The 13352-nt window shown below is 45.6% G+C and overlaps 1 protein-coding gene across 2 annotated transcripts in view; it reads right to left on the bottom strand.

Annotated features, from left to right (window-relative positions):
- The window catches only part of Bach2 (BTB domain and CNC homolog 2), a 351042-nt gene extending 338749 nt beyond the window's left edge, over nt 1-12293 (bottom strand). For both annotated transcript variants that reach the window (XM_070010786.1, XM_070010785.1), the window contains exon 1: nt 12101-12293. The gene's annotated coding sequence lies outside the window, so the exon portion shown is untranslated. The remainder of the gene's footprint in view (nt 1-12100) is intronic.
- Between the last annotated feature and the right edge of the window lie 1059 nt (nt 12294-13352).

The raw sequence follows: 13352 nt of genomic DNA, 5'->3' as shown, positions 1-13352 counted from the left end.
GGCCAGCTGTAGAAAAGAGGTGGCTCACTTCTTTCCTGCCCAGTGCTCCTCTCCACTGCCATTTCCGCTAACTCGCATTTTCTGTTAGCCCTCCCTCCCCTTGGAATCCTTTGACGGTGACTCACATGGCAAGAGGCTACTCAGCAATCCCACAGCCCTCCACAATCCACAATAGAGGCTGTGTAGGAGGTGAGCAGCTTGGTGGAGCATGGTCTTGTACCAGTTTTTTCCTTTCTGCGTTTTGGAAGGATTTGCTTTTCAGCCACATTTCCCTCAAAACACACAACGCTGGCAGGAGATGCTTAGTGCACAGATTTCTAAGTGATGAAAGGATCTGCGTTAGGCTCATCAATCATAACGAAACTCAAAACAGTAAGATGAAAAAAGAAAAAAAAAACAATAGGGTCATCACACCTACGAAAAAAAAACAACTTTATACCTTGGGTGAAATTAAGAGGTCAGAAGCAAAAAAAAAAGCTCAAACTAATATTTTCCGACCTTTCACTAAGAGCAAGGGCTAAAACCACATGTTTTGAAGGTCTTACACTGTTATTATTAGAAATCACAATTCGATTGATACTGATGAGTCATTTGTATCGGCGGAAACCAAGAACTTCCATCAACATCATGTTACCCAGTCACTGCGGCTTTTTCTTTATTACTGGTCAAAGAAGCTTAAGCAGCTTCTGTATGCTGAGAGAGGGAGGGGGGAAAAGAGAGAGAACTCTTCAGCCCATATAAGCTTTTTCTTCCCAGCTGAGCTCGCTTTAATCATCCTTCTCAAGAGAGTTGAGGATGATTTGATCAACTGTGTCATCAAAAGGAAGTCTATACAGAAACCTCAGAAAAGCAACCTTTCACTCTTTCAGATGAAAATAAGCTAAAATGAACTAGGAAAGATGCAGAGAAACCATCCCCAAAAAAATAAAAGCCAGCTTTTGAATGACTCCAGGGCAGGTGCTTTGTTTTGTTGTTGTTTTTTGCATCAAAAACATGCTAAGGGTATAAACAAAAGCTGTCATCATACAGAGACTCGGTCCCTCCCACTCTCTGCCCTGCTTCCCACAGGGACAAGTGGGTCAGGTTTCAGTTACACCAAGAAAGCCTAGGCTAAAGGTTTATGCAAAGTCCTTTCTGTGCTGAGTAGGAAATATGGCATTTCCTTCTCCTGACCGCTTAAAGATTTCTAGACAATCAGTTTCCCTGAAGTGTTTCCAGAAATGTGATTCTCTGTGCAGTCCCAAGAGAGTCAGAAATTTGCCTTGTTTTCTATCCAACAAGTAGAAGGCTGTGTTAGGCTACAGAAAGGAGAAGGGCACCCAGCTCAACAGCCAGGAGCTCTAAAAACAGCTGGCCCAGGCCCCAGCCAAAGCTCACAGGATGGCTGCTACAGGGACAGTTTACAGGGAGGCCAGCTGAGTGCTGTAAGGGCAGCCAGTGAGTCAGCAGACGCTTCCGGAAGGAAATTGCTGACATGCTAAAATGACGTGCATACAGAAGATGCACACACCTACCCAGCGGACACAAAAACAGTGTGCAAGAGAATCAGCCACTGGGATCCTTTTTACTGCAGTTCCTGCATTCCAAGGTTAGACCAAAAGCCAAATAATCCATGCTGAAAAAGAAGTAACACTAATAGTAATTAATATTGGTAATAAACAAACACCTCACTCTCAGCGTTCCAATGTTAGCAACAGCTGCACTCAAATCTCATGAGCCAGTTAATTTTAACTGGCTCTAATTTGGACTAGATTTAACTGCTTTTCCTCCCTTCTGAAAAATCAAAATAGTTGCCGAATAGACCACAAGAACTGGTAACAGACAAGCACAGTTCCTGTTTTTCAGAAGGGACTTACTTTCAAACCCACAATGTCAAGATGCTTAACATAAGTGGAAATTTAAATTTCATTCTTTAATGTGGGAGATTTAAACCTGTACACGGATTCAAGTCCAACCCACATTGTTCAATGAGCAAATAAGGAACTTTATGTCTTTTATCTGCTTTCTCCTTTAATAAAGGATCCAAAAGCCACTAGGAAAACTGGCCATCTGGAGCTCAGAACACATTTCCCACAGTAAAACTATCATGCCCATGAGCTGGCACCCCAGGACAATCCATGGAAACATTTCCAATTTTAAAATGTCAGTGAGAGCTTCCATTTGGAATTGAAAAGGTAGAAAAGGACACCATAACAACATTTCCAATACTAATGAAGGGAAAGTCCTCTTGATTGTGTTTAGAGAAATCTCTAATCAGCAGAGAACAAGGAACACAGTCTTCTAACTAAGATTTGTTTGTTTTGATCTTTTTTATTTTTAACTCACGGTCTCACTAAATAGCCCAGGGAGAACTTGAATTATAATTGTCTTGCCTTAGCCCCTGGAGGTTGAGATTGTATCTTATCACACCAAATTTCTTAGTGAGAGTGTGGTTTGAATGGTTAAATTCACTTTAAAACACATGGTGTTCTCTTACTTTAGCATGAAGTATCATTATGAACTTATTTATATTTATTAGGAAGGAGTACTGACGAGGTAAGGGGAACTTTTTTCTTTTGGTTCAAATAAACCTAATCAAAAGTTGGGAAAAGAAAAAACGAGTAGAAAGTTATAAAGAGGGATAGTAGAGAGAAGACAGAAATGAAGTTTGGAAGCAAGGGAGACACAAGAATAATTATACTGCAAAGGCAGAGGGAAAGTAGGAACTCGAGATATATCTCCACTAGGACAGTGCACTCCCCAGAAAAAGGTCAGGTAACTGAACCTCAGCAAGACCATGAGCGATTGACAAGTCCAGCAGACAGTTCCATGGGCCAGCACAAGATGGCGCCATCAACTCAACATAGCATGGTTGCCACAGGAACATGTGAAAGGGAAAGGGTGGTATCAAGGCAATTCAGACTCTTCACAGCTAGGTATTCACAAATAATTCTATATAGAATAAGCATAGTTCCATTAATTAATCCATCTCCCCTAACATCCAACTGCTACCACATGCTAACAGTTTGGAGCACACCAACTTAGAAATAAGTTTATCAACTCAGTTCTTAACAATGAAATTGTGGGGAAGGAAAGCAGGGTGATGTTGGATCTCCCCCAAATTTTAACATTCAAGGATGACAGAGATCTTTGAGGTCACTGCCACTGACCAAATCCCTGATCTGGACCACATGGCTTTCCCCTGAAGTTTTGTTTAGATGTCATATAACACACGGTCTTCCTACACAGGTGACAGATGTATCACTAAAATCTGATATCTGCCTTTTATATATTGGCAGGGTGAACTCAGCTTGAACTCAGGGCCTCAAACTCTTGCTTAGCTGGTTTGCTCAAGGCTGTTGCCCTATCACTTGAGCCATACCTCCAGTTGTTTGTGGTGGTTAATTGGAAATAAAGGGGGGGGTGGAGTGCAAGGTGGGGGGAGATGGGAGGGCAGGGATGGGAAGGGGAAACAAAGGAGGAGGCAATAATGCTTGATAAGAAATGTATTCATTACCTTGCTCATGTAATTGTAACCCCTCTTGAGTAACTAGGATTACAGGTTTGAGCCACTGGTGCCCAACCTGTCTTTTATACTTTTGAATATTACTGTGGTTTGTAGCTTTGAGTCAGTTTGTCTATTCTCTCTGCCCAACGTTAGGTTTATGAACAACCCTTTTTCTTTATTGAAAAATTCACTCCAACTACTCAGTTACCACTGTGTGAAATACTACTGTGAAAGATTCCCACTTTGAGAGTGTTTCTTCTTTACCTTTGTTTTGTATTAATATGCTCATGCCTCAAAGAAGTCATGTACTGGGTATGCACATCTATTAATATCCTAGTACAACTGTGTTCATAAAACCCTCTTCTTCTGAGATTGGATTTGAAAGAGAAGGACAGGAATTAGTTAAGGGCATTGTGTGGTAAAAGACAGGACAACACAAAGCTTAGGAAGCAAGGACAGAAATAGAACTTGGGATAACTGGTAGCAAACCTTGCTTCCTTACAATTAAGACAAGGACCAACCTCCCTGATGCTCATCTTCCCAGAGGGATGCATGGAAAGTAAGGGTTAAATTGCAGTATGGCTACATTTTCCTCTTGCTGAATGGGTAATAATATCTTTTGCAGTTAATTTCATTTTTTTTCAGTTTGACTCTTCAGGGCTTATTCATTTGCATAATATGGAATCTTGAGCCCATATAGATATTCTACAAATCAATGCAAGTAATTCTCACACTAAATCAGCAGCTTTAATTTAAGCTCATCATTGTTTGCATAGAAATCTTTATGCACTCATCTGCTTGATTTTTTTAATCATTTAAAACCTCCAACACTGACACACTAAGCATCTCCCCATTTAGCCATCTCAAAATTTTGATCTAAATGCTAAAAAATAATCACAGTACGTTCATTTGTACATTTGATCATTTCCCATACTGGGTTTTAAAAGTATGCTTAATGTTTAAGCAGCTCCCAAGAATAATGCCTCTTGACTAAAGATGACAAGTTGTTGTCCGGCAGAACTAAGCTGAGTAAGCTTTTTGAACAGTGACCCTGTAAACCCAAGGTAATTAGGGGACACTGCCAAAACAAATGTCTCCCTGAGTCCTTCAAACCCATTCAAATCTCTGGTTGGGAGTTGCAACATAATAATCTGCCAACATAATCTCTTCCTGAAATTGACTAGAATGAGTACAAAGGTTACTTACTTTTATCTGTGACTGGTAGTTAGTATTTCCAATTAGAAGATCTACTGGAATTGGTTCCTATAGCATTGTTCCTCTAGCATAGAATGCTCTACCGACTAGAGGAATAGTCTCTTACATGCTCCCCCCCTCCCACTGAAAACAGCAAAAAGCAAATCCTTCACTTAACAATGGAAGAGTCTGACTACAGATAAGCCTTGGGGACAAAGCCATTGATTCATGATGTGTCTACTTTATGTCTTCTTTCTCATGTCATCACTTTCACTTTCTGATCCTTGAATGGACTAGAGATATGATCAATCAGGTTCCTTCCCTGAGAAATTATTTTTCAATATTTTCTTTCACATAGATGCCAACAAAGTATCAAGTACTTTAGAGTGAGATGGCCTACTTTTCCTCTTTTGAGACCTGTTACTTAGACAAAGAAGTGGGGAGGGAGACATTATATATATCGTGATGGTTAAGAGTACCTGCTCTAGCAGGCAAACATCTACTGTCCAATCCCAGCTCTCTCACTCATTAGCTGGGTGACATGGGAATTCAACTTCTAATGACAATACTTAGCTCTGGGCTGTTAGGAGGATTGAACTAATGTAAGAAACACACAGAAGCTCTTTGGCTGTCATCAAATAAAAAGAAGATACAGGAATCTTAGCAATAGTATAGTGAATTTATTTTAAGTAGTTACACTCCCAACATTCCTAAATTGTGCTTCCAAGAAAGATCTAAGTAACCATGTTAGATCTGTAGAGGATGAAGATTCCCCCCTCTCTGGGAATAGGGGGATTTAGACAAAAGCCAAACTCAGTTTCAGTTAAGATCCTTGCTTAGGGGCAGTATCTATGGAATTTATGATCACTCAATTATTGCCCAAACCACCTACATATCTTCAAAGTAACAACATTCACTTGCACTTTCTCTAAGTACAAAAATGAACTAAATGGTACTTTGGGCAATTAGCAATTCTGTCTAAAGACTCAGGTAAATAAATCAATTCTGGACTCTGTTAAACAAGAACCATTATTTGCCAAAATGGCCCCAGGGGTATGGTTTATGCAATACTCCAAAGGGGCAAGGAGAGTAGGAAATTAATAGGATTAGGAAGCTACTGGGAAAAGCAAGCCTCAAGATTTAAAGTGAACCTGACTGAAGCTCGCTCCTCAATTCCTGGTAGGTGGGTGGGGGTCCCCAACCTCCCAACTAGTCAAATTCCCTTCATCATACCTTGCCTTCACAGAAGTGTGTGTGTGTGGTTTTTAGGACTTAAACTCAGGGTGTAGGTGCTATCCCTGAGCTTTTGTGCTTAAGGTTAGTGCTCTACCACTTGAGCCACAGCTCCACTTCCTACTTTTTGGTGGTTCATTGAAAATAAGAGTCTAATGGACATTTCTGTCTGGGATAATAGTGGGGATTACAGGTGGAGCCATGGGTGCCTTGCCACAGATGTTTTAATGAGCTCACCTGTCACTAACTGTCTAATGCCATCCTTTCTACTTGATGATGGGCTTCATGAGTCACCAGGACTGAGTGTATTCCCTACTTGCAACTCCAGTCACCTAGCATTGATAAGATACTCAGTCTGTATGTGGAATAAATGCATGAGGCATCAGTTTCTACAGAACAGCTTTTCTGGATGCTTTTTGGTCCATTTGTAGCATTGACAAGAGACAGAATGGGATGAAAATCAAAGCTGCCAGGGATCTGTGGACATTTATAAAGTTAAAAATGCAGTTTCATTTTGTCTTCATACTTGTGAAATAAAAATCCCCATGCTGAAGTCTTCCAAATTTAAGCACCAAAGCAAAGGCCTAATTAAGCCTTCTATAGGCAAGATTATGGTCTGCAGGAAAGTCTTGCAGGATTTGCCTAACGAGGGCCATAGAGAAGAGATGACTGAGCAAGTCTTGAGTGTTGGGAAACTTGGAAACTCCAATACCTTTTTCTGAAAGACACTGGGAAGTTGAACACATGCCAGCCACAATCTTAGGAACAATGGAGAGAATAATGAGAAGTATGAGGGCTAGAAAGTGGGGGGTTTCAATGCTGGGGAAAGGAGGAGATGAAAGCTGACACAGAGGTGGGAGGAAGCTGGCAACCAAGCTCAGGCTCTCAGCATATAGCAGCAGCATGTCATACAGCCCTCAGGAAGAGAACAAAAAGGTCAGGGAGGAAAAAGACACATCTCAGAAGCAAAGGACAAATCATTATCAGGCTAAGGAACAAAAGAGAAGTCAACCAGGGGAATATACTGCAGAAGCATGATTAGGAAGTCACTGGGGAAGACCCAGAGGCATTTTGGCTGTAATTCCAGTGACTAGAACAAACTAGGATGTGAATGCTTTTAGATGGGGAGATTTACTATTTTGGAGGGAAAACAGCTCAAGGAAAAGCAAACACTAAACTCCTATTCGATGTTTAAAATAGTGCCATTAGTAGAAAGAGAATCAATTTACATATTCTTTAGAAATAAAATTGTCCTTGATATAAGAACATGGTGGTAAAATTATCGGGACACCTTCTGATTTAATGGAGTAGCATGTTCATAACAAGAGTAAGTTCAAGTTCTAAGTAGACACTTAAAAGTAACAAAGGAAAAAAGGGGGAAGTTTGAAGGAAAACCTTTAGTTAACAAATACCTTTTCTATAAAAATATCTCTCAGGTCAAAAAGAAAGAAAATGGTCAATTATGTTTCAAGCAATCTTATGGAGATTACAACATATTTAGTTCATAGCAAGTCTCAATTTTGACTATTTTAAGCAACTTAATGGAGTTTACAACATGTTTAGCTCACAGCAAGTTTCAATTTTGACTTGACTAATTTGTAAATATTTGCATAAAATTTAAATATTTATTAAACATATTGTCATACATTGTCAGACCATCCAAAACTCTTTTCCTCTTCCCCATTGCTTTGATGTTGCCTTTTTTTTTTTAATATGGCTCTGCTTCTCATATGTTTTGCCAAAGAAATTTCAATGTTTGCAGTCAGCACTAACTTCTGAACTTCAAGTGCCTCTAGTGGGGCCCTATGCCACAGGAGCTTCTTAAGTATCCATCTGGGGCAGGCAGAGGAATGGAAAGGCAGGTGGACAGTCAGGTACCTAAACCTCAGATGTTGATAACCATATCATGTCTTGTACTGGCCACTGTTCCATGGATGTGAAGACAGGGACCAAATTTTTAATATGTTATGCCCTATGTTACATTACAGTGCTAACCATACTCAGAGATACATTATAGATCCAACCTGGGAAAGCCACTCAAAAAAAAAATCACACATTGCATTCAACAAAGTTCTGATTAGAATCATGCCATCTTGTAGAATCGCCTTCTTCACAGGGCTCCTCTAAGTTGGCTATGAGGGTAGTTAGCACTATCTGACACAATGTGAACGCTCAATAATGCGAATATGTTGTTTTTAATGTGTTCTCTAATGTTAAACTCACATGGAAGTCTTCAGACATTAAACATCCATGTAACCCCAACTAGTCAATAACTAAATAGAAGGGGGCGGTTCAAAACTGGACTATTTATCCACAAAGGGTAATCCTGTGTTCATGGTACATAATCTTTAACCTTTCAGGTTGAATTCTCTCTTAAAGAGAGAAAGATTTCAATCCCTGAGAAGACTCGGTGTTGGTTTAGACTTTTGTTTTACTTAAATCTATTTTCTTAACAGTTGTAACCATCCATTTGGTAGAAACTCACAAATTACTCATCAGGTGCCTACCTTTTAGAAAATAGCTAAATCTACAAATATTAAACAATAAGATGATCTGGGCTATTCAGTGGTGGGAAATGGGCCATCTGCAAGACAGCTCTAGCTTTTATATGTATCGTCAGCCAACATTTAAGAACAAATTTTGGGCTAATATTTTAAAATAAGGTATTTCACAGGGGAAAATAACCTGGGTATGTAGTTCTTCTTGGGAAAAAAATCGTAAAATACGGTAAAAACAAAGCTAGCATTACCACCAATTCCTGCCTGGCAACAGTTGGCAACAATAAATACTATAGCGTGGTAGTTACCGCATCATCAAGACCAGATACATAATTTGTGGGGGTGCAATAAAAATAGAAATGAGAGCTCCCTCGTTCAGGAATTTTAAAAAGATATAAAGGCAACAACAATAGAATGTTAAAGGAGGTATGAGCTGAAAGGGGCAAAGTACAATTGTTTTAATCTATGCTTGTGAAACTGGTCCTGCTCCTTACTCCTAGATAAACAGCAAGGTGACTTTAAGTATTCTCTCATTCATTTAACAATCAAGCCAGACATATCCCTAGAGATCTGAGGTTCAAATCCTATAGCAGTGGAGCCAAACAGCAGATCCACTGGGCTCTCTTTCTTCCTTGTTAAAGCGAAATCCACACCAGAGACACTGAGAGTTAATCCAAGTAAAATTAAACTGCTCCCAACAATACAGATTGGTCTGAGCCCTTTTGTTGGCATCACAGAAGCCTCTATTACAAATTCTGAAGAATAGCTCACAGTTGCTAATGAATAACTAAGTCACATTGGCTGTATGGTGGGCCCAGAAGCAAAGGGCTGGCCTAGGAGAGATTTGAACATGAACCTGACCATCTGGCTCACTGAGACTCACTTTGATCACAAAATGAATTGCAACAAATTGGAAGAGCACATGGCTAGAGCTAATTGTCTCATCTGTAATCTGAACCTACTTTTAAGCAGTTATTATTACCTTCTATCAGGTGGAAACGTTTCCTACCATCACGGCAAAGTGCATTTTCCTGATGAACTGTAATGGATCATTAAATTCCATATCTGAATAACAATACTCTGCACTTATCCAGTGCCTTTCATCCTGGGATTTCAAGGCAGTTTGCAAATAATTAAGCCTCTCACACAGCAGCCAGAGGTGAGTGGCTGGAAGGGAATTGCCTGAAGATACTGAGTCAAAGGGCATAATTCAATAGAAAGAGAATAAATGGCTTCTTCCCAGGATTGGCACTATTGAAAATGAAAATTTGAAGATCTCCATTCCCTTCATCCTGTCTCATCCTGTCTCTTCTTCTTTTAGGCAGATTCTGAGATGTAATCTACAAAAAACCCACACAAACCTGAGCAATCACTAACAAGGGTGTTTATAATTTAGCTATGTGTTCAGATATTTGTATGCATGAGGAAAAATGTATTTTTCCACATAATCCTAGCATATGCATCAGACCGACATTTCAACCCAGCTGCAGCTTGGACAGATATTAGAAGAATTCAGCACATTTGTGACTACCAAATGACAAGCCTGAAGCCTTCTAAAATCCAAATGAAAATACTAACCTAAGTGTTTTATTCCATGATTGCATGCTCTGGTACCCATCCCACCCCCCCCCCCTGTGAATGCAAGTTTCAGGATTAGCAAATAGTATCCAAATGAGAAATTAATGTATTTTAAAGACTAGAATCCTTGAAGGAGAAAACATTGTCACCATCTCAAAGTTTTGTGCTGAAATTATAAACTCCTGAAAAAAAACTGCATTTATAATGGAAAGGGTGACAGACTTTTCACTGGAGCCGTTTGAATGCAACACTGTAATTTAGCACTCTCTCTTACAAGCTAAAGACTAATTCCACCAAGATGTCATTTTTGACTCACGTTTATTATTACCTGCAATAATGAAAACTGCCGTTTACTCGAGAGCTGCCGGAGAACCAGGGTGGGGCGATCTCACATTTTAAGCAAGAAGCCCGTACGGAAATAGCCCGCTTAACCAAAGCGGCAGCCTTGCAAGCTCAGCTCCTGTCAGGCCAGCCAGAGCCTTCGCAGCTTCCACGAGCCTTTCCTCCACGTTACATTGTAATGATCTGAGGAAGCTGTTATCAGAGTTAACATCTCTAATTTTACTCTAAACAGACAAAGACCAAAGGAAAAAAAATCTCATTAGGCATCATCTCCGCCAAGGTTCCCACTAGGCAGGAAAGGATTTTTTTTTAATCTAAAGTAATTACCCTTTTTAGTTAAATACACTCAACAGATGAAATTCACTCCGCGTGTGAGACTGCAGCACTGCACGGCGAAGGTGAAAGCCCCGGAGGACCGCCGAGGCTCGCCACCTGCGGGCCCCGCGGACAGTCTGCAGCCTCGGTCGGGGAGGGGGGGGGCGCCCTGGTGCCTCTCGTTTCTCGGTGGCGACAGTGACTGAGGGAACAGGCAGCCAGGTGCCCCTTCTCCAGTCACCAGCCCAAACCACCTGGACTGCGGCCTGGCGGGAACTTCCCCCAAGTTGTCAAACTCTCATACTTACATGCCAAAGCTTGCTGGGGATCCCCTGTGTGCCCACGACCCCCCAAAGCCGGGAGTTCAAACGCACCTTCAAACAGACGCACCCTGCCCTGCCCGCTTCCTCCAGGCTCCAGACCGAGGTCGCAGGGATGCTCGCGCGAGTACGCTCGTGGGCATCGCACCTGGGACAACCCCTCCGCGGCCCTCGGCTTCGGAACACCCACTAGTGAAGACCCACCGTGGTGGTGGTGGTGTGTGTGTGTGTGTGTGAGGTGGGGGGGGGGAGATCGAAGGGGCGCGTGAAGCTACGGGCTCGGAGACCGCAGTGAAGGTTGTGGGTGGGTACCGCGGGACGCCGGGGCGAGCTGTCACTCAGAAACCGGGAGCACCCGGCGCCGAGCTCGGTGCACCGCGCCTACCCCACGCTCCGGCCGGCCCTGGGCTAGAAGGAAATTCCACCTGGGTCTGCAACCCGCGCGTCCCCGGGCTGCTTCCTGAGACCCGAAACTTGAGCTTTGATCCCTCTCCAGGCGCGGTGGTCGGGGCCACCCGGCGGCGGCTTGACAGCCGAGCGCTAAGGCGCGGCGTCCGCGCGGTCGGCGCAGCAGCGCCGGTTGCGGATGCGGTGCACGGGGAGGAGGCCGCCCGGCCGGCCCGGAGCGGCGCGGGTTTCGCGGGCTAAGGGACCGGGACGCCCCGGCTTCTTTCGGTCCGGGGAATGTGGGGGTAGGGGAGGCGGGGGCAGGGCCGTCGGTCTGACAGCTGCTCGGGCTCCCGCGGACGCGCGCCTCCCTCCAGCCCGCCCTCCCCACGCCTGACTTATTACCCTCCGCTCCTCCTCCTCCCGCCGCTGTTCCAAAACACCCGTCGACCCGAGCAAAATACAATGCCGCCTCGCCCGCCCGCCGTAAACAGCCGGGCGGGTGAGCGCGCCGGGGCCGCCGCCGCCGCCGCCGCCGCCGCGCGTCCTCCGGCCCCGCCGTTCCCACCCCCTTCCCGTTCCTAGAAAAAGCCATCAAAGCGGGCCCGGCGCTGGGAGGGCGGCCGCGCGTCCCTTCCCGCGCCACTTCGTCCCACGCCTCCCCGCCTGCCCCGCGCACCCGCTCCCCACGCAAACTTGGCCCGCCGCCCCGCCTGGGCGCTGGGGCCCGCGGCCCGGGGACTCACCTCGCGGGAGAACTTTGCGTCCTTTTCCGCCTTCTCTTCCCCGCGTCTTCGCAGCCTGCAGCCGCCTCCCGGCAGCTGGCGCGGGTGGGCGGTTCGGGGGGTCACCGAAAGCTCGCGGGGGGGACGCGCATCACATGGCAGCTCGTTCACAGCCCCCCGAGTGTGACGGGAAGGGGGAAGGGAAGGGGTGAGGAGAGGCCGGGGGCGAAAGCGAGAGGGGCGGGCGGCGGCGGTGGTGGGCGCTCGCGTTAGCGCGGCTGCGACCGTGGCTCGGGCGTGCACGGCCGCTGCGGCGGCGGCTCCTGCTGCTGCTGCTGCTGCGGCTGCGGCTGCTGGGGCGGCTGAGGCGGCGGCGGCGGCGGCGGCGGCTCGGCGCTGTTTGCTCCGCGCCGCGCGGCTCGAGCTCTCCCCGGAACGCCCACACTCTCAATCGCTACATTGTTGACATTCGGCGCTGACGTCACCCGCTCCCCATTCACAATAACTTTACGGGAGCCGGGCAGCGCACCTCCCCGGCCGCTGGGGCGCCGTACGCCCGGCGACTAGCGTAAGCCGCTCCGCGAATGGCGCTCCTCCGGGGGGCTGGGGCTGGGGCTAGGGCTCGGGGCGGGCGGGCGCGCGCGCTTCTCCGGCTCGCGGGAAGGGGCGCGCCTCACGCCGCCGCGGCCACCGATCTCCCGGCTTTGTGCGGCCGCGCGGCTGCCAGAGCCCGCTCCTCCCTGCCCAGCTGACCACTTGGCTCGGCCAGGCCCGGCCCTGCCTACAAAGAGAAGGAAGGGTGTGTGTGTGTGTGTGTGTGTGTGTGTGTGTGTGTGTGTGTGTGTGTGTGTGTGTGTGTGTGTGTGTGTGTGTGTGTGTGTGTGTGTGTGTGTGTGTGTGTGTGTGTGTGGTAGTGCGGCTAGGCTAGGCTAGTGGTGATGGTTAGGGCGGCACGTGGAGAATGAGCCAAGAGCCCTAAGCACTAGCACTGTATCGGGGAAGGGAGCCAGACCTCACAACCTAGGATTCCAGGGTTGCCTATCCTTTCTCCCTGGGGAGGGGCTGGAAAAGATGCTTGGAGGCCGCGCGGTGGAAGGAGAGTCTCCCATCGACTGGTGATGGGATGTTTGGATCCCTTTCAGGTGGGTCTGGGCCTGCCCCACTGAGCGAACCTCTAAGACCCCGCGGCCGGATTGTAGAAAGAGTGTCATCTATTGCTAATTAAGAGCCAGCCTACCGGGTTTCTATAACGTCTGCAGATACTTTGCTTCCT

This window comes from Dipodomys merriami, unplaced genomic scaffold (assembly GCF_024711535.1).
Source record: "Dipodomys merriami isolate MVZ:Mamm:240054 unplaced genomic scaffold, mDipMer1.0.p SCAF_8, whole genome shotgun sequence".
In the NCBI taxonomy this organism is placed as follows: Eukaryota; Metazoa; Chordata; class Mammalia; order Rodentia; family Heteromyidae; genus Dipodomys; species Dipodomys merriami.
The sequence above is the reverse complement of the archived record's forward strand: the minus strand, read 5'-3'. Positions and strand labels throughout refer to the sequence as shown.